General features: G+C 45.1%; 1 protein-coding gene across 5 annotated transcripts in view; it reads right to left on the bottom strand.

The window, feature by feature from the left end:
* The window catches only part of NCK2 (NCK adaptor protein 2), a 148,023-nt gene that overhangs the window by 93,269 nt on the left and 31,556 nt on the right, over positions 1-23,198 (bottom strand). Inside the window, exon 1 of one of the 5 annotated variants that reach the window (XM_012435647.3) lies at positions 9,560-9,650. The exons of the other annotated variants lie outside the window; for them this stretch is intronic. The gene's annotated coding sequence lies outside the window, so the exon portion shown is untranslated. Of the gene's footprint in view, positions 1-9,559; positions 9,651-23,198 lie in introns of those variants that run through there. 5 annotated transcript variants of the gene reach the window in all.

Raw genomic sequence — 23,198 nt, 5'->3', positions numbered from 1 at the left:
CCATTCCTTGGTATTTACCCTGGGCTTGCGGCTCCCGTGCCAGAGACCAGGAGAGCCAGAAACGCACGATGCGGCCAGGCTACACGGCTGAGCTGACCCTCTCTCCTCACAAAGCAGGGGCTCAGGAGGAAAACTGTCACGGTCTCTGTCAAATGCTGGTACAAAGACACATCTAATGATACCACACAAACAAAGATGGTGTTTCCAAATGACAGATTTCCTGATTACCAGACACTACACTGACCAAAGGAAATTCGTGGGGGGGATTCTTACAAACTGTACAGAATGTGGTGTTTGAGTGTTTCCTTCTCTCTTAAAAAAAAGTTATGTCATTCATGATTTTCAAATTCCCCGATCCTGTCTTTATAGCCAAGAACACAGTGGCAAGATGGCAGAGGGGCAGACCAGGTAAGGACCAACAGCTTCTTGAAATGGATCAATCTTAACCATTTTTAGGCTGGAGGTAGAGGGAAGCATCCCTCCATGTCAAAACAACCCGCTGACCTTTGGGCTGCTACTATGCCATTTATGTAAACATGGTAGTTAGCTTTTCAATTTTATAGACTTTAATACAGTGGTATTCTGTTTTGTTTATTGGCTTTAAAATAATAGGAAGTTTTCAAATAACTCATCAGCTCATGTTTGGTGTGGCAGATAAAGAGATAGACTAATCAAACACTAGGAAGCAGGAACACAGGAAACAGACCCAGATATACAATAAAGGCACTAGCTCAAGTCCCCAGAGCAGAGAGAGCCTTTTCAATAAATGGCCACAGGGTATTCTGGTGGGCATCTGAAAGAAGGCTGGAGCCACATCCCACACCCACAACAGGATAAATTCCAAATACATCCAACATTTACAGTGAAAAAGTAAAAGTATAGAAGGACATACAGAAAACACCCTTTATAACCCTGAAAGAGGAACTTTTTTTTAAACCTAGGACTCAAATTCCAGAAAGTATAAAAGATGAATGAATTCAACTACATAAATATAAAAAATTTTCTTACATGACAAAACATACCACAGGTAGGTTCAAAAAACAAATAAAAAGCTAGGAGAAAACATTTGCAACTTAGGACACAAAGAACAGAAAGGGCACAGTGAGAGCTCCTTAAACCTGACCCAAGAAAAGACCAGCAAACCAAGAAAACCATGGGCCAAGGAAAACTAGGTAAGAAAATATCTGCCCTTCAAACCAATGAAAAGGAACATCCGAACTTCACTAAAATGACACTAAGCCATCACCTCTCACCTGTCAGACCACTGGAGATCAGAGTCTGTGTGATGCCAACAGCCTTGTATAACTTCCTGATTTTCATAACGCTACTGTGGTTAAGATGTTAACATTTGAGGAAGCTGGGCGAACAACTCAGAAAAATAAGGGAAGAACACTTTGTATTAATTCCCCCCAAATGTATTTATCTATGAATTACCATAGCTACTGCCTTGCTGCCTGGTTCATCTGCTTCAAAACAGACACCTGCAGTTTATTCTCATTCTGTTGAAATTCACTGTCCACATAAACTTAATCACCAGCAACTTCAGTGGGTTCACTGCAGCCTTCCACCATCTAAGCAAACCATAATTGTTTTTAAGAGCTCACACGTATTTTTGGGGAACTTCACTATTCGTATCTGATGATGTGAATCAGATATGAAAGATGTAAACATTTTAAACTCTTATTTCTTCTCTCTAAACCAGACCCCGAACTGGTTCATCATTTAAAGTATAACAAAGTGTTTTTTCTCATTGCTAAAAGCTAGAATTGGGTAGATAGTGTAAGGTTTAAATGAGAGGCAACGGAGGCCAGTTATTGAAATAAAGAAAATTAATCGGCTCCTGGGCGAGGTTCTAAGATCAGACAGGAGGGGCCGGAGAAGTTGCCTGGACTCCTCAGACGTGGGGGGTTTTATAGCGAGTGGAGGCGTTTGATTGGTTGTGGGAGAGCAGGACTTGGACGTACAAGCTGCTATTGGCAGGTAGGCGGGATTTCCGGTGAGCTGGCGCCCAGGTGGAGTGGGGCCTGGATGGGACAAAATGCTATTGGGCAGGTTCTGGCAGGGCTTCTTTTGAATTTTGGCAGGGTTCTTTAACTGCGAGCTAGGTACTGAGTGCAGAGCTTGGTGCCGGCCGTGGAGTGGTGACGTAGTTTCTAAGCGCGCGGGGAGTGAGTGAGTGAGTGAGTGAGTGAGTGAGTGAGTGAGTGAGTGAGTGTGTGTGTGTGTGTGTGTGTGTGTGTGTGTGTCCCCGAGCTCCCGGAGAGGGAGTGGGGGTGTGTCCGAGCTCCTGGCGAGGCCACCAGCCTTACAGATAGATCTCGTCATTTCATAAAAATTAAAAAATAGGAACACCGAAAGAAGAAAAGAAAATGACTCAGGTAACCCAGTTTCAAGAATATTCTGGATGTACAAACAAGAGGCCATGGTGAGGCTATCTGGGCTCCTGGGACAGAAGGGAGGCTTCCCTCGACATATGGTTTTGGCTAACTTACTTGTTACCTACAAGTTACTCTTTCAAATACATTTTTTCAACAAAATCACCGTATCAGCTATATCAGAAGAAAACAAACATTACAACAAGCGAACATCCTACTCTTTTCATGGCATGTTCAATCCTAAAGACACTTATGTTCAAAAACACATCTTCTGGAGGTAGGGGATGATTTAATATTGACTCTAAAATAGATGGATCGAAACCATAAATTAATAAAAATGTGGTTACAATTCTGTTCTAGGAAATGAACCAAATCAGATCACTACAGCTCATCAGCCCACAGTCACACCTGACTTGGGATGATGAAACCGCTTAAAGATCTGCTGTTAGTGCCAGTAGCTTAAAAAAGTTGTGAAACCATAAATTAACAAGCAGAGTCCACACCAAATTGCTGAAAGAGTTTCTTTTCCCTGCCAAATTCAAAAACTGGTTTTCTAGAAGCCTCTTTTTTCTACAGGAAGGCAAAAGTTGACAGGAGGCCACGATGTCAGGCATTTTAACTGATAGTGGCTACAAAAGACTTTGCATCTGCTCGCTAAGCCTAAACGGGGAGGCTGCGCACAGTCGCTGCAAATCCAGCCACTTCCTGCCTCACCATTACTACACTCATCTCCAACAGGCCACACAGGGACCCCAACAAGACCAGGCTTTATGCTCCAGGCCAGCCATCCTGACCCCAAGATGCCATCAAGAGAGGGGCCTCCCTCAAATGTGTGCAGAGAATTTAAGAACCTCCCTGCTGCTAGTCCACACAGCCTGGCATCCTGCTGCTTGGGCATATCGATTTTTTTCCCCCTTAGAAAGACCTGGAAACCATTTCTGCCCTTGCACTGCACAATATGGAACTGCATGGCTGGCAGTCCCTTCCGGTCTCAGAACTGCAAGTTCAACACACACCACCCAGAAATAGCACAAACTGGTGTTTATTTCCTGTGCAGAAATGAAAAATCAGCTAAGGCTTCAGAATCCCATCAGTATTTAAAGATTCCCCTTTAAACACCAGTATAGGAGCTGAAATAGAGGTCAGTCCTTTCTAAGATCCTACATTTGGCCAGACACAAAGGATTAGAAATCAATGTCAGCTTTTCTCCCTTGTGGGCAGGGGAGATGCTGAAAGAAAACAGTTAATGGTGAGTCAAAGGCCTAAAAAGGATAATAAATTTTTATGTCTTAGAGACATAAAGTTAAAATAAAAAAGGGATTCTGATGACTAAATCAATTTCTGCAAGACTATGCTTGTAACCATCATCATAACACACACTCACCCAGCTAGGCACTGAACCAACCACAGATAAATGCTGACACTTACATGTAAAATGCTTAATATAATTTATTCTATAAAGCCAACTCCTGAGAGGGCAGACAAACCTGTGAACTATCACCACTAATGTCTATATGCGCTCTTATTATATATATTTCCTTTCCATGGAATCCAAAGTATACTGCATTTACTTGTGTCAAATGCTGATTAGTTATTTTTCCACTTCATTTAATTCATGTGCTAGAGGTATGAGAAAGTACAAGGGAAAAAAGAGAAAGGGAATAAAGGTGATGCCGAGAACTTTTGGAATAACACTAAATTACAGGATACTCTTCATTGTCAAATGCAAAAGAAAAAAAAACACCATTACAAGCCTTCCAACTCCCAGGCTCAGTCCAGACGCTGCCCATCTGAACACCTGTGTTCTGTGCCACACACTCATGTCCCCAGGCCCTCTCTGCAACCAGCACCAATACCCCATGAGCTCCCTGCTCCAATGCCCCCCATTCATCCGTATTTACATACATGACCCTTAAAACAGCAAAGACATTGAATTATTCACTCCTCTTTTTAGTGGAAATTGAATATTTCTTAAGATCCTAAAGTGAGGCAGGAAGTACAGGGCTATGATAAACTGACACTACCCACCCCCAGCATTCTCCTGCTGCCATCAATGACAGAATAGCCTTGCAAGAGCAGCAAAGCCACCACTCTGCCCACTAACCACATATACATATACTTACACATGCCCGCAAATAGTAGTCTTTCAACCCTGAAGCCACAGTGCCCAGAGGGCAGCCAACAAATAAACTATCAACCTCAGTCACTTTAAACCCTGCAGTTGGTATTCCCGTGCATGCACCTAATAAAATTCTGTCTTCCCGAGACCTGTATCATAAAACAGAATTAGCTTTCCAAAAAATGTGTGCTTGCACATATGATTTATACCAGAGTAAACTACAATAGAGTTTTCAAATGCTAAACTGTTTTGCTCTTTTTACAAGACTGGTAATAAAGAATATACCATTGATGTTTTTCATTTTAAATGATTCATGTTTTCCTAAAGTCCTAGATGTAAACACCTAGTTTTACTGAAAAGGACTGGGGGGAAGGGCGTGGAAGATGAGAGGGGTTGGAAGATGAGAGGAAGCGGAGAAGGAAGGAAGTTAGTTAGGGAGGAGGGAGAGGTCTAGAGGGAGGAATAATAACTCAAATGCCTGGTTGAACATGAGCAGCGTTTCTCACCAGGGGCATGCTGACATTTGGGTAATTCTTTGTTGTGGAGCTGTCCCCTGTGTTGTAGGATGTTTAGCAGCAACCCACACCCTGCCTAAATTGGTAACAATCAACAATGCCTGAAGATGCTGCTGCCTGCTGCATGTCTCTTGGGGAATGAAATCACCTCGGCTGAGAACCACTGAACGAGCATGCATGTAAACTAAATAGATCACGTTTGTTAACAGCAAAAATAAGACAGGAATATCCATTTTTCTGCTAACTCTTTTGGAATATGACTCAAATATTTATGCAGCAGTTGTTATAATTATCCCTTCCAAAATAACTAAATAAAATAAACAGGCTCATTCAGTTTAACTCAATATCATGATTAAGTTACAATATACCATATAATTAAAAAACCACCTTCGAACTCTTGCTTGGGAAAAGTGTATAGAGTATGCTATTGCTTATTTGAGAAAACAAAAAATATTAAAAATATATGACTATATTCACATAGGTGTTTGCTCACATTAAAAAGCAATAAACATTATTATACATTTGTCCAAACCCATGGGATGCATAACACAAAGAGTGAACCCAAATGTAAACCCTGGACTTTGGGTGACTGGTTTTTGTCAATGCAGGTTCATCCATAGAAAGAAATGCACCACCCTGCTGGGGATGTTGCTAGTTCACGTCGGGCAACTGGGTATATGAGAAATCTCTCTGTACCTTCTACTCAGTTTTGCTCTGAACCTAAAACCACTCTAAAAAAAAAAACTTTTTTTAAAAGCAAGAAATAAGAGGATAGAGAGAGTAGTCATACAAAATAATCATTCTCTGGACATACTCTCTTTGGCTGCAGAACCATGTGAATAGTTTACGTAATAATAAACTATTTGGGAGGCTGAGGCAGGAGAATTGCTCAAACCCAGGAGGCAGAGGTTGCAGTGAGTCAAGATCGTGCCACTGCACTCCAGCCTGGGCTACAGAGCAAGACTCTGCCTCAAAAAATAAATAAATAAACAATAAACTATTATAATTTAAGTCCAAAAAGTAAAAGCAGAATGAAACAAACTAAAATATAAATTGAGCTGGTGGCAGAAGTACGGAGAGGAATTATCCCGAAAGACTCTGAAATACATTAATTTGACTATATTTCCTCTTGTGAGATAAACCCTAAGGACAAAAACATCTTCAGCTGTTTTCAGTACTTATATGGTTGGCAATTATATTGGTGGAGTTATGTTAAACATTGATGTGTGTTGTATATAAATAAAATACACAAGCAAGCAAAAAAGTCATTACGTAAATGATCCTAGGGACAACAATTTTCAGCATAAAGCAAACATAAAATTGAAGGCTACGCCCAGGCACACGGTGGCTGACGCCTGTAATCCTAGCACTTTGGGACACCGAGGCGAGCGGATCACTTGAGGTCAAGAGTTTGAGACCAGTCTGACCAACATGGTGAAATTTTAGAAAATTCTTCTAAAAATACAAAAATTAGCTGGTGTGGTGGCAGGCACCTGTAATTCCAGCTACTTGGGAGACTGAGGCAGTGGAATCACTTGAACCCAGGAGGCAGAGGTTGCAGTGAGCTGAGATAGTGTCACCACACTCCAACCTGGGCGACAGAGTGAGACTCCGTCTCAAAAACAAACAAATAAACAAACAAAACAAAACAAAAATGAAGGATACAATAGTTTAGAATCCTAATTTTGAGTTAGAAATATCAATGTGGATTTATAATAGATTACGTTTAAAAACAAATCAAACCAAATAAAAAAAGCTTTTATCCACTGAAAGAGGCTCAGACACAATGACCAAGCCAGGAGCAGTAAGCATCCTAAACCCCAAACGGTGGTCCGTCCCCACGGTTCTTTGAAGACATGCAGACCCCGGCTGGGGCGGGCACTGTCTGAAGGAGCCTACAGGCACCTGGCAAGAGAACATGAAGGCCACCTAAGGCAGCTGTCACAGGTCAAGGCTGGGGCAACCTAAGCAGCAATGAGGGTGTCAACTGCAGTGGATAAAAATACATCCAAAATACCTTAAATCATAGCTCTACAATTACTACTGAAAACAAAGAAACAAATAAATTCATTGCTCGCTTTGGTGAGTACTGGGGAACCAGAACTATTTATTCTGAAAACTACAATAAACGCGTTACCCCATGCAATGCCTACATGACTTAGATGAATTTCTACCCTGCCTCAACTCTTGTCTCAGAAACAGGATGCCTGAGGGCAGAAGTTCCCTTCCGGACCACACCAGCTGAAACCAGTGGGGTCCAGGAAGGCAGCTCACTTGATTTCTGAACAGCGTTTAACTTCATTATCATCTCACTTCCATGACACTCCCACCACACCATGACAGTTGACAATCACCATGGTAATGACAAGAAACCATAAAGGGACAAAAAGACAGGCAGCAATCACATTTCAAGGCATTCTCTCCCCATTCCAAGAAAAGGCATGAACATTCCTCCCCTGGATACGAATGCCCAACCCCTTCATTAAAGATATCGTACATCTGTGGCTTCCCGCCTCTCATGGACTGAGAAGCCAATTTGTGAGCCACATTGCCACTTCTCAGTTCCACAGCCATCCCATAAAGCCTGCACTGCTTGATGCTCGCCTTCGGTTTCATGGATTGGCTTCATGACACAGGACAGGAAAGAATCCCACCATTAGAGAAAAGCTGACTTGGTTGGTAAGAAAGGGAAAGACTTTACCATAAAAACTGTGTGTCAGGTAATAGTTGACAAGTACTCTCCTCACCTGGCTAGCAAGTGCAGAAGGAGTGACAGAAGCAGAAAATCAACACTTTGCAACCCCTGTGAATTACAGATTGAGGCCATGGCTATCCAGGTTGCTCACATGGGTCATGGCCTGGTAGATGCACACACACCACCCATGATGCAGCCTTGCCAGAAAAACCACACCAGGTCGGCTCTGGATCTGACCTGCAGGGAGTATAGGGACCTAGTCAGTAACTGCAGACTGTGGGAAACCCAAATGACAAAAGACCTGGTTTCACCAAGAAATCAACTGGCATGGAAAAGGTGAGGGGGTGGGGGTCGGGAATTTGGACAAATCAATAGATCATCCAAATGCATGTGTGGACCTTAGGTGGATCTTGACTTTAACAACCAAGTTGTAAATAACATTTTGAGACAGGTGGGAAAATTTGAACACTGACTACATACTTGATAATATTAAGGAATGATTGTTACTGAAATTTTCAATTCAGAAAGAATCCGTTAGTTAGAGCCTATGGGGTCTTAGATAAATATGCAGCAGCACTCTGGCCGGTAAGCACGGGCATTCATTGATAACTGCTGAAGCTGGGCAATTTATTCTATGATTCTCTCTGCCTTAGGACTACACTGAATATAATGATCCTGATAGGGAAAACTAAGAAATCACAGCTCATAAAGAATGTCAAGATCATAATAAAATGTGATAGCTCAAAGGGCCATGAGAAACCACCAAGCGGCAAACCATCTTCTACACAGGAAGGCAAGCAGAGCACCTCCCGGTCTAGGGCATGGAGCTGGTCAGCGGTGAGGCTGAGCAGGAATGTGGGGTTTCCAAAACCTCATCCATCTCTCCAGTCACCAAGGCAGGGCTGGGGAAGCGTTCCCAAAGCTCGGGGCAGAGCCCACAACACAATCAGCAGACTGCTTCTCAGAATCAACTATGAACCTATGAAGGCTCTTCCTTTTGTTACTGATTATACTTTAAAACAACAACAGCAACAAAAACAAAAACACTTTTTGTAGCTTGACCTCTGCTCCTTCCAAAAAGAAAAATCAGTTCACCCAATAAAATCTTTTTAATTTATTCAGGTGTTAAATATACAACAGATGTGAAAATATTGGGTAGCCTATCAAAAACATCACTGCCACCAGCAGCCATATCATTTTTGCACATATCAAATTATGGACACAACTCACAAGCTCTAAGAAGAATGTACACCACAGATTTGCCCGAATTGTCAAGGCAGTAAAACTAAACCCTATATCAAACACTTAAAGAGGTCCCTACGATCAGATGTATCATGAAGTGAGTCAGTCTGAAATGCTCCTTGCTGTAGAGAAGTTTAACACAAGAGTGCTCCAAAAACATACAATAAACTAGACTGTAATACACGGAACAAATAAGGACATCCCAAAGACAGTCTGATAAATCTGCAGCAGCATTCTGGCAGGTAAGCATGGCAAAGGGGACAGGGTGTGCTCACTACATTGTTAAGCACTTGACACTGTATATGCTCCTGTCCTGAAAACCAATGAGCCTTCCTCCATACCTGGTTACTCTTCTTCTGTAGTGAGGAGAAAAACGTGAAGGCACAGAGGTTACACGGGAGAGATGAAAAATGACTGGTTTCTTATCAGTGTGGCTGTAATTTATATCCCTGCCTCAACATTCTCTTACAAATTACTGGAATTTAAATCCTAGAAGGAAGGATTAGAGATCTTCCACTGTCAGCTCTTCATTTAACAAATGAGAAAATGAGCGTGCAGCGTGGCTGAGCCCGGCCACAGGGGCTTCGGAGTGGCTCCCATGTGCAGTACCTACCTGCTCAGCTGTGCTGCTCGTGGCCATTTCCAGAGCCCCAAACTTTGCTGAATGGGAGCAGACAACCTCGAAGTAGTGTCATTCAACTCTTGCAGGTTCTAACGTGAGGAGCACTACCCTAGCCGCGTGCCTCCTTGTGCAATATACAGGGGAGGAGTTGGGTTCTGGCTGGTTCCTTGCCAAGCCCTGCGGATGAAGGCTCTCCTCCCTGGCCTCAGGCTGACCTGCCACACCCTTCCTTCCTCAGGCACAGCTCAGAGGCCGTTCCCTCCACCCAAGTCTCGCCTGGGTGCATCAATTAGGGAGAGATCCACCTGCAGAGCAGACTTAAAGAAAGAGGTACAGCCCCTTGAAGACAAGCTCCACCTATATACATTTTTCCCCTAGGAGTACCCAGAACAGAGGCAGGAGGCGCCAAGGACCTGGCCTGATGCCATCACCTAAGATGAGGACAGGTGCGGGGGATGCAGTAAGATGTTACATCAAGTGATGACACTCCAGGAAGCACCACCTGGCACACTTCTCAAAGGGCCCATGAAATGAGGGCTCCAGAGGTGGCTCCTCTCGGTGGGTGAAGTAACAAGAAAGGGGGCAGGCTACCTGCAGAGGGGTCCTCTCACAGGCACAGCCTCTCCTGGTGCCCGGGCATAGAGTGCTGCCCATCCTAAGAGCCAGGCTACTTGCCAGCCTATGGCACTCTGAGTCAGCAGGGCAAGATCTGCTAAAAATAGGCAGTGGGCAATGACGCGAGCTGCAGGAAGCCAAGAAAGGAGCCTGTCATTTTAATCCAATCGACAGATCCTAATGACAAGCACACTATTTCTAACGGTTTACTTTTATGTCTAAATGTTCGGGCCTATTTATGGGCTTTGAGGAAGAAAAAACGGCTGCCCATATTTTTAGCTCACAAATCAACTTTTAATTCTTCTCGTTCTACAAATAGGAAGTAACATTCCACAAAGCAGACGCAATAAAAATTAAGATGTTTTGAAGACAAGCCAGTTCTGCTCCTTTGCACTCAATACCTGAACACACTACAGCGTTGGATTCTGATTCCCGTGTCCTCCAGGCAGTGATGGCAAAACGCAACATCCATTTGTGAACATTTAGTTGGCGACCACTCATATTCAACCTGTTTGTCATCTGACAGTGAGGTGTCCCCTGGCCAGCACCAGCATCATCTGGGGACTTTTTAGAGATGCAAATTACTGGGGCCCACCCCAGACCACTAAGGCAGAAACTGGGGGTGGATGGGGCAGCCGTCTGTGTCGGAAAAGCCCTCCCGTTAACCAGGAGCAAGCCTAAGTCAGGGTGTGAAAACCACAAGCCGGGGAGCAAGGTCCTCATAAGCAGATCATGATGGACAGTAAGTGCTTTACACCTTGTTCCAAAGGCAGGTTTTATTGCCCCTATAAGGATTTTATGTAGCAAGAGGATCATTTTCATCAGAAAGACTCAGGGAAACAGCTCTTCAACTAGAAAGAACTCTCTTACATGTAACAAAAGGAGGCTAATGTTTTTCTCATTGAAAAAACCTTGGGAGACCAGGCAAGGTGGCTCACGCCTGTAATCCTAGCACTCTGGGAGGCCAAAGTGGGCGGATCACTTGAAGCCAGAAGTTGGAGACCAGCCTGGCCAACATGGCAAAACCCTGTCTCTACTAAGAATACAAAAATCAGCTGGGTGTGGTGGTGCACACTTCTATTCCCAGCTACTTGGGAGGCTGAGGCAGGATAATCGCTTGAACCCAGGAGGCGGAGGTCGCAGTGAGCTGAGATTGCACCACTGCATTCCAGCCTGATTAAGACAGCAAGACTCTGTCTCCAAAAAAAGAAAAAGAAAAAAATGCTGTGAAGCACCTGGGTTCTAGTGCCACATATAACTGCAAACCTGGCTTCTCTCTCATAGCCCCTATGGGAGCTGAGGGTCCCAGGTCCTCAGCTGAGGAAGTTAGGTGGGACTCACTTGGGTGCTGGAACCCTCTGAGCACAAGTGAGACTGTAGGAATCAGGGAAGAGGGGAGACTGGCAGAGAAGTGTGCATTAAATCGTTCACAGTCATACCATGTTTTTGTTTGTTTTTTTTTGTTTTTTTGAGACAGAGTCTCACTCTCACCAGGCGCCAGGCTAGAGTGCAGTGGTGTGATCTTGGCTCACTGCAACCTCTGCCTCCCGGGTTCATGCAATTCTCCCGCCTCAGCCTCCTGAGTAGCTACGACTACAGGCATGTGCCACCATGCCCAGCTAATTTTTTTGTATTTTTAGTAGAGATAGGGTTTCATCATGTTGGCCAGGATGGTCTCGATCTCTTGACCTCATGATCTGCCCACCTTGGCCTCCCAAAGTGCTGGGATTACAGGCTTGAGCCACCACGCCCAGCCAGTCATACCATGTTTTAAATAACAATTTATCTGTATCAGTTTAGAATTCTAAAAAGTTAAATACAACCAGAATATATTTTTAAAAACTCAAACCAGCAGATAAGAGACCCACTGCCCTGACCAGCCTCCCTCTGTCAAAACCCAACAAAATTAACACAGATAGCTTTTGTGTTAAAGTACAGAGTACTGGATTACACTGGCTTGTAACTGATTTCAGCTATTTAAGAATGAAGAAAAGGAATGGAGGAAAACAAAAAAAAATTATGCATTCGATAGATAAAGCATATTGAAAGAAAACAAACAAAAAATAGAAAACCCTAGGAGAAGGCACTTAGAGGTTAGGAAGTTCTACACTGGCCAACAGAAGTGTCTTATATAACCTATATATATGCAATATATAGTAATTGTATCAATAGTATAGTAAAACTATAGATATATTAAATATCAAAAATATATACTGCTTGTGTTACTTTTTCAAGAGGAGATGGAGATGACAGTAGTTTCAGAATCCCCATTAATGAGAAAAGTTCATTGGGATAGAGTACAATTCTAAATACACAAACTAGAGGAAACCTAAGCATGGAAAAAAGACTGAAAAGTCACCATCTAAACAGGGTTGACAGACATGGAGAAAAGAATTTCCCTCTCCTTTCAACCTACTTTTAAGCAATGGCTTCAACTCCACGAAAATGCATTTTATGGGTGTAGAAGTTTTGAGAGCACAAAAATCCTTTAAGCAAAAGACAGCAATAGTACCTAGGTTTTCTAACTTTTATCTCCAATTCACGTAACTGATGAAAAAACTTATCCAGAATTGGCCTCCTTCCTCCCCAACTCTCACTTCTAATCCCCTACACTTAACGGAAGTGAAAAGAAAGTCAAACGGAGAAGCTTTTTCGAAGCTAGCACCCTTATTTTTGCATTCTGATATAAGCAGATCCAACCTTGGAAGGAGGCGCATCTCAACTCTGATTTGTCCTTAGCTGGCGGCACGTGGAGCCCAGGAGGGCAGGAAGCCCAGGTCTACTCCGTTCTGCCAATGGACCAGGGATCTGTACGTCGGGGGTCTATGCACGCGTTTCTAACAGAATGAGATCATCTTATAACATGGATGTAGGCCAAAATTAAAGAAAAAAAAGAATGGCTGTAATCTTCCCATTCACCCACCCCCTCACTGTCATCAAGAAAAGATGAGCCTTGTTTTCAGCAAGAAGGAATCTGGCCAGTGGAGATGGTCCTGTGGGGACGGTGCAGTGGTCACCAGAGCGTCCCAACACCCCCTCAAGTGGAGTCTCCACTGCAGGGAGAGACTGAGGCAGCTTCACTGCTCAGGCAGCCCTAACAAAAGACCACAGACTAGGGGGCTTCAACAGCAGCATTCATTCCTCATAGCTCTGGAGGCTGCAAGCCCAGAATCCAGGTGCTAGCAGAGTCTGGTGGGGCCACTTTCTGGCTTGCCAACGGCTGCCTTCTCGCTGTGTCCTCAGGTGGCAGAGAGCTCTCTGCTGTCTCTTTTTAGAAGGGCAGGAATCCCATCATGGGGGCCCTACCCTCCCTTAACCCTAACCACTTCCTCAGAGGACTCATCTCCAAATACAGTCACACTGGGGGTTAGAGCTTCACCATGTGAATTTCTGGGGGACACAAAAGTTCAGTCCATTGCACTTGCAGATGGAAGACTTGGCCCAAGCCTACAGATATGACCATGTCAGAGCTGAGGCTGGGTCCTGCCCCTTCCACGGTGCTGAGCTGAGCTTCCTTCAGTGTGAGGACAACCAACCCAGAAAAGAGAAATCCAGCTGAGTGCTCAGGGCTGATGGTCAAAGGTGAGGACAGTGGGGTTACAGCAGCTGCCCAGTGCCACCACACCTGCAGCAGGCAGAGCAAGACAGCAGAGGAGTCGCAGCAAAGGGCAGGAGAGAGGAAAGCAGGGTACATGCACACCCCCCAATCGAGAGTGACTGAGGCCACGGAGCACCTGTAGGGTGTTACCAGCTGAAGTATCGCAGGTCCCCTCCTTCGAGTCTGGACGTTGCTGTTATCACCATGCTTTAGAAAGGAGGGTGCTTGAGCAGCAGAGGTAGAGGAACCAGCCTAAGGCCAGGTGGCAGGGCTGGCAGAAGGCAATGGCTTCTGAGAGGCAGAGGGGAACAAACCCAAGAGGAAGCAATGCATGGAGGAGGTCTCACAGGGACACAGTGCTTATTAGGCCTCGCCCTGAGCCAGCTACGGGGAGTCTAATTTCACCCTCATAACCTCGAGAGGCTGGCATTACCTTCTTTTCCTAAAGGTGTGGATGAGTCTGAGCTAAAGGAACCGACTCAGTATCTCATGCATAAAGAGGAGCAGACACAAGACCCAAGCAGCGGCCAGGGCCACCTCCAAGGCTGGAGGCCAAGTCTCCAGAGGCAGACACCTTCCCAGACAGGCCCAGTCTTCCCAAACTCCCATCCTGTCCCTAGCCTACCCATTGACCGTGCCCAGGGCTGATGGAATGAGTCCGTGCTCAGAGCCGGGCCTGGCACATAGCACATGCTCAGTTAATAATCACTACTGTTATTACACAGATTCAAAATAAGCATCATTTGTTATCAGTCATTTGTACACACAGTTTTTTCCTTCCCTGATGCTGGGATTGTTTGTAATTTATTGTTCAGTCCACAACACTAATCATGCCACCCTAGACAGAACAGATGATCAATAAAAGGCTGGCTGGATGAATGGATTAATTAACTGATAGAGAGATGTGCAGTGGGAGGGATATGAAAATAAGGCAAATAAGGCAGAAGGTAAATGAGAAAATCGACAGATGGACAAAGAGTGGACACACACACGTCTATGAAAACACACAAAAAAGGCAAAAAGTATTAAATGCAGGGAACCAGTTGCCCAAGTTAAATAATTTGGAGCATCACCAGGACCAAAAGTATTGCACTGCTACCAGATATAATATTTATTTTCTTCAGCACATTAGATGAGAACAGCTAAATAGACAGACTCAGTACTTACCAGGAATCCTGCACCCAACCTCCTCCTGACCCTCAGAGTGACATTTTGGGTATGATCAGGTTCTTCCAAGCTTTGGCTTATAAAGCTCAAAGGCAAACTCAACCTCGGCAGGGCTGCCCCAGACTCCTGGCTAGGCACAGCTGCAAAAACCTGATTGGATGTTCGGGCAGCTCAGAGCCAAGGGTTTCCACTCTATTCGTGCTGTTGGAGATTGGGCCTTTCCCTTTAGGAACCTGTTGGCAGGTCCACTCAGGTTACGGGGAGAACTGAACAGGTGGCATTAAATTTTTTATGGGCGGTCATTTGGTGGCGTCACTTTGGACTCTAACTTTATCTTTCTGAATAGCAGGAATTACACTCACATGTCTCCACGTAGGACAACACAAGGACAATTTTTTCCTGTGATTACAGACCTCTCAGGAAGCTTCCCATTAGCCTCCTTGGCCAGGAGGGGGTAACTGTCCTCTGCTTCTTTTTGCACTTAGACACAAAAGCATGGCTACTTTGGCTCCCAGTGACACTGTAAAGAAGCAACTGCCTGCTTCAGAAAGCATTTCTAATTGGGAGGCTGCCTAAGTGTGTGCGCGCGTTCCCAACTCATGTATCCTATTCCATCAGTATCTGAGGACACACTCTGTGCATATTCTAAGAATGTTGAAATGGGATGCGTGGGAAACACGAGTCTGGAACAGTGGCTGCTGAGGAACGGATGGACTACAACAGACACACTGCTCCTCCAGCGGCAATTTTGATGGTGTTATACTTTCCACTTGACTAAATGAGAATCTTTTACGGCAAGCATTTGTAACTGCCTGCCTGACCACGGACATGCTCAATTTAAATATGATTACAGAAATGATAAAAATGCATTTATGCTCATCTACATTGTAAAGACCTGAATACCTCTCTACATGGTACTCCCCACAAGGAAGATGTGTCATTCCTTTGTGGACTCCAGCACAGTTTCTGGCATATAGTGAAAACACAAATGTATGTTGAATTTCACATGCCCCTTCACCTCAATATAACCAGCACCAATACTTACTAGCCTGAAAAGGCTGTTTTAAACAGCTTGACATGTAAGCAAATTAAACTCTCCCCTCCTAGTTCACCCCAAGCCGTCGTGACCACAAGGAGTCCGATCAGCAGGTGGGAAAACTGCTCCCTGGGAATGCCACTGGGGTGAGAAAAGGGATGGCAACTTCCTATTAGAAATAACAGCCGGGCACAGGGGCTCATGCCTGTAGTCTCAGCATTTTGGGGAGGCTGAGGTGGGCCGGTTACTTGAGCCCAAGAGGTAGAGGCTGCAGTGAGCAGAGATGAAGCCACTGCACTCCAGCCTGGGTGACAGAGGGAGATCTTGTCTCAAAAAAGAAAAAAAAAGAAAGAAAGAACATAGCCAGTGCTTTCCTGGATGAAACTGAATTTCATCACTGCCAATGCCACCCTTGGTTGAGGCGAGCCGGGTGCCACAGAAGGGAACTGCTGCCCAGCTGAGGCAGGTCTTGCTGCTTACTCAGTGACCCGCAAAGGCAATGGCACTCTGTCTTCTGCAGAGAAAGGGGTGTTTCATTTTCTCCTGCAAATTCCAAATATATCCACATTTCTGATTGCCACAAGGCGCACTATAAAGGGAGAAGCGAGACAACTCCCACTCTCTGGGAAGAAATGCCCTTGTTTCCAGTGCAAAACCCCCTCTGCTGGGAAGCACACTGAAGTCACTCAGGAACAGGCTACCCCTCTTGGAAAGAGTGGAGGTCATCATTTTTCACCTATATAGAGAAAAAAACACAATCTGAATACACTTATGTAGGGCTATTACCCAAAATATGTACAGGGCTTCTTCATGCTAAAGGTATTTTATGAGGCTCAGAGGAACAAGGTGGATAAAACACACCATTATTACCCATGAATGGCCGCCCTCCTGGTAACTTGCACCCACGGTGGCAAATACCACCTCAGTGGTGTATGAAGCTTCCCACAAACAGGTGAAGATGAAGAGCTAAGGCCGGCTCCGACAGGCAATGCTGCATCAAGCTATTTTTACCCTAAATAAAAGCCATGTTCCATGCAGGCTTCACGGTGCTACCCCAGAACACGGGCACAATTTAATAACTCCCTCTGAGGAAGGAAGTTGGGGGAAGTCTCTAGTGACAAGCTAAGAGGCTCCCTAAGGGAAGGGTGGGGGTGGGGGCCCACCCAAGCTCTAGCAAAGCTACAAACAGCATGCAGAACATTCCACTGCCATTACTTTCCATCTTCAAAAGATTACATATCATCTTAAAAAGAATTCAAAGTTCAGTTCGCTTTCTCAGCTACTTCGGCAGAAAGCAAAGCAGAGCTGCAGAAAAAGTTCAACCACCTCCCAGGGCTCTGGCCTTCTGCTACTCTTATTCCTAAGGCAGCTTCCCCCTCTATCTTGTTCCATAGTTATATCCCAGCTACCCTAAAAGGGCCTGGCCTTAAGGCCTACCTGTTGCAAAGGATAGTCGACCAACTCGGCTGCAAATAGGGCTTGTTACAATGCTGGAAATAAAGGCAAGGCTCCCAATCTCCTCACCAAGCCGGTGAGCACAAGTGTCTGGAGTAACTGCCCCCTACGCCTTTCAGTTGGCAGCGCTGGGGACAGTAAGTGAGTACCAGTCACTGGAAGCCAGCTCTGAGAGGCATGTGCTGTGGCCATCAGAGCTGAGCACAAGCCTAACAGCCTTTGCAACCTCCTCTTCTCCCCAACATCCAGTTCATCTTACGGGCAGCTGCAGCCCGTTTTGCCAAATGATTTCAACGGGCCGGATCCTCCCGCTCTCAGAAATGATCAGGTTCTATCATTTGACATTGTATGAGGAGAGCTAAATTGAAAACAAAACTGCTCTAACAAAGTAAAAAGTACTAAAACCAGATACTGCCTATGCGTAGAGTTCAAGAGTGAGATGATGAAAACAAGACATTTCACAGAGCCAGCATTCCTCAAATGAGATTTTGTGTAGAATCTAAAGTAACTTTAATACCTAAGAAAAGAGTTTCATTATATGGACTGTTTCTTTCCAAGTCCTCATGGAGCCATTAACCCAACCCATAGACACCTGCTGTGGAGGAAGTGGAACTAGTTTTAGGGAGATTTTTGGTGGCAGAGAGAGAAGACAGGTCACTAATCCCCTTGGGCGGGTGGAAGCCATCAGCAGGAGGTGCCTGATAATCCATCCATCTAGACGAGAAGGCAGGGCCACAGTGAATCCCTGGGCCTGGCCAGTCCCCTGCCCATAGCCAGACCAGGAGGGTTGTCCTTACTCCTGATAAAGAGAGGGGAAAGAGATGATCGGAGACAGGCTCCCACTCTCGTGGAAGCTCGAAAGCAACTTCCCACAGTCATAGCAAGAACAGAGTGAGGAAGGAATGAAACTCAAGCCCCATTTTTCAGATAATAAAACTGATGCACAAAGATCTTTGCCAGCTCAAAGTCACACTATGGCAATGGCAGGCCATGATTCATGCCAGCAAACCAGATCTTTACTGCTAGGCTGCACTGCCTTCTGGGAATGAGTGCAGAAGTATTAAGAAACAGATATACATGGCCAAGAAGGGTCACTAGTTCTGGCTGGGGGAATCCTGAAGGCTTCAAAGCGAAGACAGCATTTAGTCAAGTCTTGCAGTGGGGGAAGGGGTGAGTGGTAGAGGTGGAGGTCAAGATGGGAGAAAGCTGCCCCTGCGTCAGCAACAGCATCTGCAAAGGCACAGAGGTGTAAAAAGTGCACAACTCCGTTGGGAATACCTAGGGTAATTGCATTCATAAAATTCACAAGGGTTGAATGGTAGAAGGTGAAGCAAAAATCAGATTTTAAAGGTGCTTTGACAACAAGAAGGTGCCTCCAGGAAATGGGGAGCTAAAGGTGTATAAGGAGAGAAGTAAAACAATTAGATCTGTATCTCAGAAAGCCAACCTCAGTAGCAATGGAACAGGTGGGTGAGAGGGAGAAAAGTTTGGAAGCAAGAAGACAGGAAGACCATGACCAGGTGAGAGACAAAATCCAGATGTGGGCAATGAGAAAAGAGGGGCAGTCACTCAAGGATGAGTGACAGTCTTAGTCTGTTTGGCTGGCTATGACAAAATACCACAGATTGGTGGCTTATAAACAGAGGAAGTTATTTCCAACAGTTCTGGAGTCCAGAAGGCCAAGATCTAAGTACCAGGAAATTCAGTGTCTGGTAAGGGCCTCCCTCCTGGTTGCTACATGGCAGCTTCTCGGCATCCTCATGTGCTGAAGGGGCAAAGGGGCCCTCTGGAGCATCTTCTGTAGGGACATGAATCCCATTTGCAAGCGCTTCCCTCTTCATCACCTCCCAAAGGCCCCACCTCCAAATACTATCACCTTGGGGGTAGGATCTCAACATATGAGAGACACATTCAGACCACATCGGTGACCATGGGCTCTGATTGGTGACTGACGTTTCAGCATAATTACAAACAGCGCCCCCTCATCTCTATAGTGCCCAGATGTAGATGACAAAAATGTGGTTATCACTTTATTTAACGTCTATTTGAATGTGACAAAAGACATGAGAGAGAAGCAGAATTTGAGGATGAACATTAGAATATTAACCCAGATATGAAATGAAAATTAGAGAAAGAGAGAGAGAGACCTTTAGATACATAGATATATAAACCATATTATGGAAATAAATGTGACAGACATCTAAATAGTTATGACTATCAGGCCCCAACTTAATCTAGATGCTGAGAAGCAATGGTTTTATTACTTGAAATTTTGTTTTAAAAACTTTCCAAAGATTCCACAATAAATATTTATTATTCTTGATTAATCTTGCAACCAGAAATTTTAAAACAAAGGAAGTTTGCTTCATTTCTAGTGCATCCAAAATATGCTTGGTTAAATTAATGCCATTGAATAAGGTAAAGGTGAAACTGGAAACATGGAAATTAGAGTAGCTTATGAAAAGAGTAGAATTGAATTGAATTTTAATTAAATTAAATTAAACAGAGGGTCTTGAGAATTAGCTGAGCTGTGAAGTATGTGGACACGTACACGCTATCCTGTGAGGGAGAGGGTGAAGGGGGTCTCGTATCTTGGCTGTTTTCCCCATATCAGTTCTTCCTTCCTATAGCTAAGGGAATTCATCCAGCATACAGAACATGGAGACTCTACAAAGCTAAATTTCTGCTAGGAAATTACTATATATATGTATGTGAGTGTGTGTTTTAAATCATGGTCTGACCAAGAGGCTCAATTCAAAAGCTGCATTATTAGTAGAATAAAATCAAAGCTCTTTCTTCCCCTCCTCCACCTGCATAAGTCCTGTGGGTGGAGAACAAGATCTCTCTTCCATCTGCCCACAAAGCCAAGTGTAAAGCACAAAGAATGGGCAGTCCTTTTCAGGTCTCCAGCCAGGAGGCCGCACCCAGCTCCAGGAAGCCAAGTTCAGCTGGACACAGCCATCCACCACTTGGTAGGTGGCAAACAGACGCAGCCATATTCAGAAAGATTGAAGCTCTATATATAACAGTCACATGGCAATCAACTTAAAGTATCCCCTTTAATTAATACAAAAAGATTAAAAGCCCTGAGTTTGGGTATTTTCTATCTTCTTCAGGAATGATTTTAATAAACACATTTTATGATGGATTACTTTTTTCTGAGACAGAGTCTCACCGTGTTGCCCAGGCTGGAGTGCAGTGGCATGATCTCGGCTCACTGTAATCTCTGTCTCCCAAGTTCAAGCGATTCTCATGCCTTAGCCTCCAGAGTAGCTGGGACTACAGGCGTGCACCACCACACCCCGCTAATATTTGTATTTTTCGTAGAGACAGGGTTTCACCATGTTGGCCAGGCTGGTCACAAACTCCTGACCTCAAGTAATCCACCTGCCTCAGCCTCCCAAATTGCTGGGATTACAGGTGTGAACCTCTGTGCCCAGCCTTATGATGGATTCTTAATGAAAATTATTCTCGATTATTTCTCAGTTTTAATATTTAAATATTGAATTTCCAAGTTTAAAATATATATTCTTAAAGCATATTCTTAAAGCTCTTTTAAAAAATAACCATTATCTCACTTAGCCAGGTATAGTGGCATGTGCCTATAGTCCTAGCTACTTGGGAGGCTGAGGCAGGAGGATCGCTGGAACCCAGACGTTTGAGGCTGCAGCAAGCTATGGTCACACTGCTACACTCCAGCCTGGGCAAGAGAGTGGGATCCTGTCTCTCTCTAAAAAAATAATAGTAATAAATGAAAGAAAATAAAAATTACCGTTCTCTCAACTGACATACATAACCAGTGCAGTATCAAGGGCATGATCTCCTAGTCTAAGGAGAAACGTGCAGAAACTCCAGCTGATAGGAGCACCTTTGATTTACACAGGCACCAGCATTCTGCATTACTCTGTGCAAGTTCACTCTGCAGGCAAATCCCCACAGAGGGGCTGCCCAGAACCAAGGGCTTCCTCCCTCTGCCATCACCGCTTTTCCCTGGTCACCATGCACACGGTCATAAGGGCGGTTGTGTTCTTATACCCCCCATGCCACAGATGATGGTCAACAGATGTGGTCAGAGAGGGCAGCTGAAGAAACTGGGCCAAAGCAGCTCTTTTCTGAAGGCATTACACAGAACAGATCCCGAAGGCTCCAGCCTCTGCTGGAGACACACGCCTCCAGGAAGCTGGCAAAAGTTACTACCACAGGCGCTGGGATAGGGACGGCCAGTCTGTAATGTGCAGAGGGACAGAGCTAAAAGGCAGGGGGTTTTCTAGGTCCCCAATCCCCCTCCATGCCCTGGACCCAGTCCCACAGGCCTGCCAACATCCCCTTCACAAGACACTTTGTCCTCAGCCCAAATTTCTCTCACTTCATAGAGCTCAGTGGGGTTTCTGTTACTGCTACTGTAGCAGTTCTTCTGAGCACAGCTGAAGAAGGCGAGGAGAAAAGGCAGGTGCAAACAAGGGAACTAGGAGAGACTCACAAAGTCCAGATCTCAAACAAAAGAACTTGCCACCACAAGAAGACAGGCAGAAGCTGAATGGCTAGGTGAAACCAAGGGGCTGCTGCTGGAATCTTGTGAGCTGTCACCCCAATGCTGATCCTCTCTTCAGTACAAGCACAGAACTGCAAAGGGAGCTCAGCGTTTTCAAGATGCACGTGTATGTTTCCTGCCTGACAGGAGCAAACAGTTCCTACCAGGGCTTCAAGTGGGCTGCCCCTCCATCTACCACATATGCACCAGAGAACCACGGTGTCCTCGTGGCTCTACACACAGGACCTTGATGGGAACTGTGCATGTCGGTGTTCACAGATGATTACCTGGAGAACAGCTGCAACTGAGTCATTTACAGTCATTCCCACTGGCCAAGGCAGGTCCTTTTAAACTTTTCATTTGTTTTATGTTTTTCCATTTTAGTGTGTGGGTATAAGCTGCACGATCAGCAAATTATCAATACCCCGTTTCCATTGATCCATAGAGAAAATGCCCAGCACCTACCACTCTCCACCCATGCCGTACCAGGTGGTGAGTACTGGGTCATTTCATTCCACCCACACTCTCAGGAGTCTGTGTGCCAGATGTGGCCTCCTGGTGTCAGGACCGCCACAACCTTCCTCTGTACCTGAAAACCACACTTGCCAGCTGGATTCTGGTTAAGTTCTGTCAAAGACAGAACCAGGTGCAACATTAAAAGGCAGGAGGAAGGGCAAAGTGCTGCCCCCCGCAACACCCCTGCTCGTGGCTATGGGGACAGCAAGTTCCTGCAGCAGCAGCAAGAGTAGAAGGTTCCAGCTGCATCGGTGGAGTGCCCAGTAACAGCCGCAGGGCCACGGGCTCAGGATTCCCGCTCAGGATTCCCGCTCGGTGGCAGCAGCAGTGGGGAGTGCCTGCTGTAGGGCTCTGGGAACTCTCAAGTTCTCACTTTGCCCTTCAGACCTAGGGACAGCAGCAGCATTCTTAGTCTCTGATCTCTGATGAAGATGACTTTCGCTGTCCAGCCCTTCACACTTTTGTGAAGCCACTCCCCATACTAGATTCTGCCTATATGAAACTTCTGGGAGGTTTCCATTTACTGAGAGGGAAGAGCTCCAAGGGGTCAAGAAGAACCCCAAGGTCAGAGTAGAGAAGAGATTATCTGAAAACTGAGGTCAGCAGTAGTGACTCCCAGAAAGAAACCACAGGGCTATGGTACCCTCAGTTAGTCACCTGTGGTCCGACTGCTAAAGATCCCTGGAGTGGGGAGCCCAGGGCCTGGAGCCCA

The sequence above is a fragment of the Aotus nancymaae genome, unplaced genomic scaffold (genome assembly GCF_030222135.1).
Source record: "Aotus nancymaae isolate 86718 unplaced genomic scaffold, 86718_ANA_hifiasm-v0.15.2.pri h1tg000155l, whole genome shotgun sequence".
NCBI lineage: Eukaryota > Metazoa > Chordata > Mammalia > Primates > Aotidae > Aotus > Aotus nancymaae.
This window is presented reverse-complemented; position numbering and strand designations above follow the sequence as displayed.